The sequence below is a fragment of the Ambystoma mexicanum genome, chromosome 11 (assembly GCF_040938575.1).
Source record: "Ambystoma mexicanum isolate Mex_15411 chromosome 11, UKY_AmexF1_1, whole genome shotgun sequence".
In the NCBI taxonomy this organism is placed as follows: domain Eukaryota; kingdom Metazoa; phylum Chordata; class Amphibia; order Caudata; family Ambystomatidae; genus Ambystoma; species Ambystoma mexicanum.
This window is the reverse complement of record NC_090934.1, coordinates 1,336,843,592-1,336,853,976: the sequence shown is the minus strand read 5'-3', so window position 1 is coordinate 1,336,853,976 and position 10,385 is coordinate 1,336,843,592. Positions and strand designations below refer to the sequence as shown.

At 40.6% G+C, this 10,385-nt stretch overlaps 1 long non-coding RNA gene across 1 annotated transcript in view; it reads right to left on the bottom strand.

The window, feature by feature from the left end:
• Positions 1 to 4,851: 4,851 nt before the first annotated feature.
• Positions 4,852 to 10,385, bottom strand: part of LOC138504854 (uncharacterized) — a 211,365-nt gene continuing 205,831 nt past the window's right edge. Inside the window, exon 3 of the long non-coding RNA XR_011280011.1 lies at positions 4,852 to 4,969. This is a non-coding gene — a long non-coding RNA (uncharacterized lncRNA). The remainder of the gene's footprint in view (positions 4,970 to 10,385) is intronic.

Below are 10,385 nucleotides of genomic sequence, written 5' to 3'. Positions count from 1 at the left end.
CTTTGGCAATCCGGGGTGCTAATGGCCTTCATCCCCCTTTGCAGGCGCAGGGGATGGTTAGGTTAATGGCCTGGAGCCCTTGTTATCTGCCATTGCTTCACTTGTCTTTGGAAGTACTGCGCTGTTGAGTAGGTCCTCCAGCTGGTGGTGGCAGCGGTTTTGCTTGGCGAGGAGAAATTGCAATAGCTGATGCCGTTTTTTAAATAAATAGTAGTTTTGCTATTATTCTTCCAAGTATGTGCTCTGTACTAGATTATTAATAGATAATGAGTAAGAATAAGTGTAGGAGCTGTGCAAGGGTAAGTTCTGGGCTTGAAAGTTGCAAGATCAGCAGAAAGCGCAGCTCTGATCGAGAAGTGTGGATGCGTTCATGGACACGTCATCTTGTGGTGCGTGAGTGCGAGGTCATGCGACACTATCCGGAATGTCCGCAATGATGTCAAACGTTCCTGGACATCTATGGATGAAAAAGCGGTGGAAAAAGATGCAAAAAGTGCAGGGAAGTGTTCAAAATGATGCTAGAAGGTGGGGAATGGCAGATCTTCAAGGTGAGACTTTGTAAATTGGCCAAAAATGTTGCTATATCGGGGTAAGTATGATATTCGTAAGTTGTAAGAAATTAGCATACATTGGTAAAAACACATGAAATTCACAGAAAAAACACTGTTAAAGGGACGTTATGGCTAAGTTGAACTAATACAAATCTATGAAACTCACTGAAAAAACATTGTAAAGGGACGTTATGGTTAAGTTGCACTAATAAAAACCTATGAAATTAAATGAAAATCTTTGTTAAAGGGACGTTATGGTTAGGTTGTACTAATAAATACCTTTTAAATGCAATGAAAAAACTTTTTTAAAGGGACGTTACGGTTACAAGTAAAATCGAAAAACCTCAGAAATTCACCAGTTATGGTAAGCTAAGCAACAAAAACTTGCGCCACCAGCGTGCACTGCTAACACTAAAACCCAGGACATCAAAGTTGATATCATAAATGTCACTGATGACATCATTGATGACATCACATAATCACATCTGAAATTATTTTTTATGAAAAGTCCCTACAATGTCAAGGGTGATCAGGAGATCTATCATAAACTACTTAATCTATTAAACAATGTACTCATCTAAACAAAACATTATATTGCATTTCTTGTTAATACAGGAACCTAATCATACATAAACATAGGCAATGGATGCAGCATGCACGATAGAATTACAATATTTATAATCTTGTAATTTTGGATAGTAAAATAATGAATGCTACCTTATTAGAGTTTTGAGTAACGTTAAAAATGTAATAACTAGCCAACAATTCAAGACTTCTGCTGGTACAAACAATACATATGAAGACCCACAATGCATACAAATCAGAGGCACATACAGGGAAACTAAAATAAGGAAGAAAGAAACAGCATCATCAGAAAATGTTAATAAAGTTAAAGTTTATCTTCTTGTACACAAATGAATTGTGTGTTTGAGGCCTGCTTATTGCCCCATGTATGTGCACCATGAGCTGAGACCAAATCCTAAGGAAAGTACCTTAAGAACATATGACAATGTTAACATCTAGATATGTAGTACCTTTTCAATTTTAATATTCTGACTGTCAGTGAACAAAACCACCTGGCCTAGATATGCCAGTGAACAAAAATAAGTGGCCCAGATATGTGATGTCATCAGTTATGTCATCAAGGAACAACTCACACCACTTAAATCAAAGTTGGTAAGGAATAATAGTAACCACCAGAAATGGTTTCATAGCGAGCTAACCAAACTCAAAATAGAAAAAAGAGTTTTGGAAAAGAATTGGCTTAAACATCCAGCACTAGCCACTAAAGAACAATGGAAATGTACTGAATCACGCTATAGAAAGGGCAACAGAGAAGCTAAACGAAACCATTACAATTAATTGATAGCATCTGCACCTAACTCCACCTGCAAACTATTTGAGATCCTCAAGTCCATAGAGAAACCTAAGGCCCTATCTCCCCCTTTTGACCCCAGTCAGGATTACTGCGATTTGGTGCAAAGGGATTTCACTTCTAAAATTCAGAAAGCTGGGGACATCATAAAATCGGCCAGAGAAACATCCATCAGTGTAGTATCTACACCGGTCGGGAAACCCAGGAAGAGAGAAGTAGCTCATTTTCACTTCCATCCCACTTCTGAAGAGGACATGGTCAGAGTGCTTGCCACTATGAAGCCCACATCATGTTCGGAGAATATAATACCCTTGATAAATCATATTGGAACATAAGGATTTCTTTTCACCAGTCCTAACCAAAATAGTTAATGCATCATTCAAAGAAGGCACAAGTGCATAAAAGCAGTCACCATCACTCCCCTTATCAAGAAGCCAAGCTTAGACCCCAATGTCCCAGGCAATTTGCGTCCCATCACTAATTGCAACTTCGTACTCAAGGTCCTGGACAAAATAGCAGCAGCCAACTCCAGAAGCATGTTGAAGCTAATTCCATCTTGCATGAGCAACAATCGGGTTTCCGTGCTGCACAGAGCACGGAGACAGCTATGTTGGATCTGCAGAAACACATACTTAGTGTATTTGATAAGGGCAAGACAGGGCTACTGATGCTCTTGGACCTGAGTGCGGATTTTGATTTAGTTGACCACAAATTATTACAACAGGTCCTGGATAAAATGACTGGCTGCTCCAAGGAAGCATTGGCATGATTGACATCTTTCCTAGCCAACCACGAGGCAAAAATCCACTGGGGGGGATTCTCCAAGGCAGCCCATATAAGTTACGGGGTCTCTCAGGGAGCCAGCCTATCCCCTCTCCTTTTTAACTTGTGTATGCAATGCCCGTGCGAGCTACTGGAAATCACCGGCACATTTTTTACAAACTACGCAGACGAAACCAGGTTGGTGGTAGAGCTAGAGGGTGACTACGTTAAGGATAGTGCCAAAATCTCAACACTGTATAATGTCACAGAAAACTGGATGCAGGGCAACTGGATGTGCCTCAACAGCAAAAAGACGGAGATGATGGTCTTCGATATAAGGACACATGTATACAATTATCGGAGCAGGTTAAAACTCTCAGGATGACAATGCATTCTTCCATGGGAGCAGAGGCGCAGGTTCATTACCTACACGAGAATAATTCCTTCTATCTCCACTTACTTAGATCTATCCGTCCATTCCTAAGTGAGAAGAATACTGCCACAATTGCTACGGCAACCATTTTGTCTCAACTGGACTATGGGAACTCTCTTATGCTAGGGGCCACTAGGAACTGCATAGAGAGATGCCAGATCATGGAAAACAATGCTGTACGTATTATTAAAGGTATGAAGAAAAGTGATCATATTTCCATGGAAAGGAAAGCACTGCATTGGCTTAAGATCGATGATAGGATCCAGTTCAAAACCTTGACACTAGTGCAGAGGTGCTTATATGGCACTGCACCGGTATATATATCTCAAGAAAAAAATTTCACAATATATCCCGAATCATCCACTGAGATCAGAGACTCAATGCGGGATCATGGTGCCTTCCCACAGCCGAGCAACAGGCTCGGGTAGATCCTTCCATGTTCTGGCAGCAAAAGAATTGGAATAAACTACCCTTAACTCTCGGACTTGAACCAAGTTACTGGGCCTTGAGAAAGAATATCCTAGATCCCGGAGTTCCAGTCAGCCAAGGTTAGAGTGTTATTACTTTTGTTTGTTACCTATATGTTTTATGTTAAGCGCCCTGATGCCTGCGGGCTTTCGGCGCTTTATAAGCACATAAATACAAATACAATACAAATACATAACTGGCGAATTTCTGATGTTTTTCGGTTTTACTTGTAACCATAACGTTTCTTTAACAAAGTTTTTTCCTTGCATTTCATAGGTTTCTATTAGTGCAACTTAACCATAACATCCCTTTAACAAAGTTTGTTCATTGATATATATATATATATTCAAGGAAAAAACATTATTTGCAGGAATGTTAAGGTGAGAATTTAACATAACAAAACCCTTGACATCAGCTAAAGCCACCTTAACTTTGTGCCCCCTGTTGTGCAACCTATGACCACAATGTTGACAACACAGATGACATCACTGATGATACCACTAATTACTACACAACAGTATCTGGCACTAAACAGGGCCTTCAGCCATATTCAGTGTGCATGGCCAAATATATTTTAACACATTAATGGGCCAGAAGTCATGTGCTTGACTCCTAGACACTGGCCACGGCTTTAAGCTGGGCCCACTGTATATTTTAAAATACGAATAGGCCACCAAACCTAATCATTGCCTTTCACCAGTGGCTACATCCTTGACCCATCTCCACTGAATATTATTATATGCACTAACCAGCCACTAGCCCTGGCTTTTAACATAATACTGGCCAGTGGCCATGGCCTTCAGCCATGCCCACTGTATATTCTAACTGGGCCACTAGTCATAGCCTTTGACCATGGCTACATCCTTTTGTTATAACCAATGCAAATATTTAAATACAAATGTGACACTAGCTATGGTGTTTTCCCTTGTCCACTGTACATTTTAGAACACCAACCAGTCATTAGTCATGGCCTTTGGCCCTGAACTCTCATTATACACCCTTGCTTGGGCCTTTAACTTAAGTTTTTTCTGACATTACAACACCAGGAATGCTCTCCTGTGGGTGGTTGCTGCTTCAGAAACAGTGAAGATGGAATCAGAAGAGAAGACAGCTAATGTGCCCTGCCCTCTTTCCACTTCTAATGTTTTGGATGCATGCATGATATTACAGTGCAGAACATACAGAATGAATCCTAAAACCGGGTGGGGGGAAAAACAAATGTTGTAAAATATTATGTAGTGAAAGATTCCACTTACCAGAAGATGATGCAAAATATAAATCAAGCAGCAGCTCGTGCTTTGCCTCAGTTTTGGAGACAGTTATTTCATCTACATTTGCAGTGATGCCAGAGTATAAAGGCCACCATTCCCCGGCTCCTTCCTGCAAACAAATGACACTTCTTCACTACACGAAGCAATGCTGTTTAATAAAGCCTGATGAACTACATCACATTACTTTTGAAAACGTAGATGATATATTCATTTATCAAACATGAAATAGTGAAGATCATCAAAGCTGAACACCTTTTTGGGCGCTCAAAGATTTCATACTAATAATGCAGGGTTTAGCCAAATACCATGAATCGACGCTTGCAAATCGAAAGTGGTTCCCATAACACTCTATGATTCATAGATATGGGCGTCTGAAAATCCAATATAGCTAAGGCTCATTGTGGGGATCTATTTTAGATTCTCCTACATCTACGCCTATAGAGTATTTATGGTTCAGTCTTGGTATTGTTACTAATCAGGAACAAGCTGTGGTTAGAGCCTTTATGTATTTCCATAAGATTTGGTATGCAGACCCAACTCTATTTTTATTATTCTTATTATTCCTATTATCACTAATTTAAATAACACTTCTTGTGGGACTCCACCAGCTTCTAAACATACGACCAGGGATCAAACCCAAAGACACGCGCATGTGCTGCCTTTGAGCTCTCCTCCCGCCTCTTAGTAGAAGAAGAGGTTCAATGCCTGACATGTTTGGAAATGTTAGTCCTAAAAGTCGAAGAAATTGCAGATGTCACTTAGCATCGATACATTCTTTAAAAAAATGAGAAATATATACATAAGTTCTGAATGGCCGGACTTTGTCCAGAAACTAAACAATAATGAGCTAAATCTTCATTTTACCGAGAGCCACAAAAAGACTGCACTCGTTTATTTGGATATTCTTGTTAAAGTGGCTCAGGATGAACTTGTTACAGAACTATACAGAAAACCCACAAGTTCTAATATTCCGCTATACGCCAAGAGCAATCATCCTACCGCCCTGAAATGGAGTATACCATATGGGGACTGTATCCACATAAGGAGGAATTGTTCAGAGTTGGAGACATTTGATGCAGAACGTGCACGAATGGCCTTGAAGTTTAAACAACGTGGATATCCTAAAAAAATACTTGAACAAGCATATCACAAGGCCAGGGACCAGGATCGCTGCTCGCTTTTAATAGCCAAAGTTTTGCCATCCACAGACATATGCATAGTGAGACTCGACTCATTCTCACTTATGGCAAGGCTTCCCAGCATATACAGCAGATCATGCATAAACATTGTCATGTTCTACAGCTGGATGAACACATGCGAGGAGCCTTGGGGGATAGAATGAATATTACATTTCGACTTTTGATTTCCCTGAAAGACAATCTGGTCTCTAGTTTTATGAATTCACTGACATTATCCACAGGCCAAACCTGGCTCAACACACCAACTGCAGGCTTCCACAAGTGCAGGAAATGCAAAGCCTGTCAATATGCCAGAGACTTTTAATTATGAACATCCCATCCTGGCAAGAAACATTTCTATAGGATCATGTATCACTTGTGACACGGAGTATGTGGTTTATGTGCTCATTTGTCCCTGTGATAAGTGGTATGTTGGGGGCACAATAGGAAGATTGAAGCTGTGTATGCTCCAGCATATCCATGCTATTAAACATATAGATCCTACGTACCCTATGGCCTTACATTTTAAACAAGTACATGATGTGAAGTTAGATGGCTTTGCATTTTTTGGTATACACACAGTAGCCAAACATCCTAGGGGTGGCAACAGAAAATTGTCAGTCAGACAATTGGAAACTAAATGCATCTTGGACCGGGAAACTAAAAAACCCAGAGGACATAACTTAGATGAAGAACTTTACACTTTTCTGGGAACCTAGTATTGGAGGAAATGATTATTGTTATTATGCATGTTCCTTGCTTCCAGTTGAAGGACTTTGGGCTCTTCATGTATATTATTGTCATATTCTCCCAGTACTGTTCGTAGCATTGCCTAGTGGAGCTTTTCATGCATATGGTTTCCAGCCTGAACTGTACGAGATTATTTCTATTCAATCTAAGTATCTGCTTCTCTCCTCTATCTTCTCTCTTTTCGTGACTCAGCCTTTTGCCTTCGATGACATTGTCTATGCTGAGAAAGCACAGTCTAGCTATGTACATTATGTAGCCTTCATTAGCCTTTTGGCTAACTAAAGTCTGATGGTTTGTTTGTTTTTTCTATTCATGATGTACTGGGGACACCATTTGGTTTACATCTCGGATAAAACTAATTGTTATTACCCTATATTGAAACTCCTGCAGTACCCCCAACATATTTATGGTACAACACTTTTTAAAGTTTTTTTTAGAATTAGAGACTTTTCTCTCTTAATTTATTATTTTTTCTATTTTGTTCCATTACGAGTGTTCGATAGTAAAGCACATTCAGACATTTACAACAGCCTCCCTTTTTTTAGTATTACTCCTTAAAATGTATTAATATTGGCGGGCTTCTTTCATGAATCACACACTAGCATATATGCCACAGCCCAGCACACCACACCACCCATAACTCCATATAGGACCTGCCACATAACACTTTATTTATGGGATGACATTATGCATTAGAGGTTTAAGCATATTAGAGGGTTTTAAAATCAAATCTCCTCATCTGGTACCCCATCCCTGTATAATAGTTGCTCATGTTTGCATCTATTGACTGTAGTCAATTGCTATTCTGCTGATTTGCACAAGTCGATATGTTTACAGTGAAAGTTTACAGGCACAAAGCACTTTATTCAATGGGAAACATTATGTTGGAAATAATATATTCCAGCTAGTTGCTGCTATGCTTATTTGCACTAATTAATATGTTTACAGTGAAGATATTCACCGGCACTATGTACTTTATTCATTGATGTAACATGAGGTCCTTGCACACATCTGCTTAACCTAGGCTAGTAATGTTGCACTGTGGAGTTACAATTGGCCATTCATTTTGGCAGCATTAGTTTTAAAAGGGTTAGTGTGGGGGTTTGGGCAGCGAATCACTAGCACACAGGCAGCTATTCAGCAAGAGGCTACCGTTTTTGTACTTTTTTTGGGCAAGCATTATTGAGAGTTTTCTCGCATTTGAAACTAGTCCCATTTTAAAATACTTTACGATATGCCTAAATGTCTGTATTTAGATACATCTATAATAACGTTATATATAAATTGCTAGTACTCGCCGATAACAAAGTGGTTATTCACTGTGGCATACTCTGTATTTAGCACACCTTACCATGTGAAGAAATAATTCTATTTTCTTCCCTTTTTATGATTGTGTAAGAGTGAATTCCTTTAAATGCGATGTGATGTGATTTGTACACTTAAATAGATTAAAGCAACACTTTGTTTCTTTGCTTTTCCTTGTCATCCTGACTAATTCATAATAAAGGGATTTGTCAGTCTGGAGCTGATTCGTTGTCCCTGCCCTTTGCAGAAAGATATTTTGGCGTTTTTGCTTGTTTTGGGAGTGCATCCCGTTTTCTTTCCTTTTTCTGCATTGGATTTTTCTCCTTTCAATATTACACAGCCACGCTAGTGGCTGTGTAGTTATGGTGAATTTGCTGTTTCCATAGGAAGTGCCCTTTTTGGGTGGCTCATAACTTCGCTCTCCCTGGACGAATCCTCACCAAACTTTGCAAAAAAAGTATAAGGGTCACTCTGAATGTATTTGCAAAGTTTGGTGAGGTTTGGTCTGGGAGGGGCAAAGTTATAAGGGGGGGTCCCAAAACTTATTGTTTTCCCGTAGACTGAATGGGGAAAAAACTTTGCTCACGCTTAGAGCCCAAACCGCTGGATGGATTTTCACCAAATTAGGACCAGGAGCAGCGGCTTGGTCCCGAAAGCTTGCTTTTGCAAATTTGGTGAAAATCCGTCCAGTAGTTTTTTATAAAATGAGCAAAAAATAGGTCAAAAAAAATTTGTGATATCTATGTTCGGTCCGTGGACAGTGTCCTGATTGGACAACCGGCTTGCGTCATGTCCGCGGACATGCAACGTGTTTGTTTTTTGGACGGTAAAGAGCGTGAAGTGCGTCAGATTTTCGGGAACGCCCGCCATCTTGGATTCATGGACGTCCGTGGACAGTGCGGTGAAACTTGGTGGAAAAATACTATTTAGTAGAGTGTGTTGGTGTGTAAAAGTGTTTGAGGAGGGTGGGGGAGTAAGAGATGGGTTAAATGTTTTATTTATTTAGGTGGTAGACCCCCCTGTTGTGTTCGCTTTGTCCGCGGACAACGCAGATGTTCTAAAATGTTCTAAATAAACGAAATGGGGGTGTTCTGAGGACACTATGCCTGTCCATATTGTTCGCAGGCAAGTTGAAACTGTTATAAGAACACACGCGGTGTCCTGAAATCTTTGTCAATGGACGAAATGTGGGTGTCCTGAGGATGCTGTCCGTATTGTTCGCTGGCAAGATGAAAGTGTTCTAAGAACACATTATGTGTCCTGGGATGTTCGTAAATAAACAAAATGGGGGTGTCCTGAGGACGCTATGCATGTCCGTATTGCTCGCAGGCAAGTTGAAACTGTTCTAAGAACACAGGCTGTGTCCTAAAATGTTGTTAAAGAAACAAAATGGGAGTGTCCTGAGGACGCTATGCCTGTCCGTATTGTTCGCAGGTAAGTTCAAACAATTCTAAGAACACAGACTGGGTCCTAAAATGTTCGTAAATAAATGAAATGGGGGTGTCCTGAGGACGCTATGCCTGTCCGTACTGTTCGTAGGCAGGTTGAAACTGTTCTAAGAACACATCAAGTGTCCCGGAATGGTCATAAATAAACAAAATGGGGGTGTCCTGAGGACGCTATGTCTGTCCGTATTGTTCGCAGACAAGTTGAAACTGTTCTAAGAACAAACGCCTGTCCGTAACTGTTCGTTTCACTTGTGATGCACTTTTAATCACTTCAGGACCCGAACAGTGTCCGTAGAACACCAACGCACATGCGCAAAATAGTTTCAGTGCATTTGGTGTCCTGCGGACACCCGCTTCCTTCGCAAACATGTTCACGAACCTATCATTGACCGCGCCCACGATCAGCATATGTTCTGATTGCGAACAATGTTCGTGTCCCGAACAATTTAAAACTACATTTTCAAGTAATCTACAATATTTTCCAATAAAAACTCACAACAACAAGTCCCACATAGTAATCCTGAGTTTCTACATACTTTTTGTGACTTTTTGAACCCTTTTTTCTGTTCGATCTGTCCGCGGACAGCACGCATGTCTGCGAACCGCGCACAAGCACCCCTATAACAGATCACACCCTAGAGCTCATTCTCATTGTGTTTCTGGCTAACCTACAGAGCACAGTGAATTTTGCTGCCAATTTGCAGATTTTCAACGCCAAGCTGATGGCTTCCATGGCTCCACTCATGCCACCTGGTGCTGCATCTGCCTCAGCACCACCCCCACCCCCTCCACCACCACCACCTCTCCAAGGGCCTGAAGAGGGGAACAGGAGTGAAGATGCACA